We start from the raw sequence: 513 nt of genomic DNA on the forward strand, positions 1-513 counted from the left end.
ACTCGGTGTGGGGGCAGGCTGTGCCAGGACCTCAGCTGGTGTGATCCTGGTCTTTCTCCGCCGAATGGCCAGGGATGTCAGAAAGGCCTGCAAGAGAATGGAGAGCAGGGAAGAAAGGGATGTGCCATGGTGAGCTCTGCCAGCGGTGCCAGGCTGAGCAGGGACAGCAGGCCCAGCCCAGGGGGCCGTGGCTGCAGGTACCTGTGCTGCCCGGCGGAAGCGTCCACGGGCACGGTCCTGTTCTCGTGTCCGGTCCCGTCCTGGATGTGGCAAAGAGCGAGCGCGGTCAGAGCTGAGGGGCTGCGGGACAGGCCGGAGAACAAGGCCCAGCCCTGCGCTCCACAGGCAGGGCCAGACCCAGGATGCCCAGTGCATGGAGCTGCCAGGGGATAGGCCATGGGCCCTCATCCCCCCTCCCTTTCCCTGGCCATGTCCACTGGGGATGGGATGGGAAGAGCCCCATCTGGCTGCAGGCTCCAGCCCTGTGGCCCAGCTGTGCCACTCACCCTCCTG

The sequence above is a fragment of the Manacus vitellinus genome, unplaced genomic scaffold, assembly GCF_001715985.3.
Source record: "Manacus vitellinus isolate BGI_N305 unplaced genomic scaffold, ASM171598v3 scaffold_68_pilon, whole genome shotgun sequence".
In the NCBI taxonomy this organism is placed as follows: domain Eukaryota; kingdom Metazoa; phylum Chordata; class Aves; order Passeriformes; family Pipridae; genus Manacus; species Manacus vitellinus.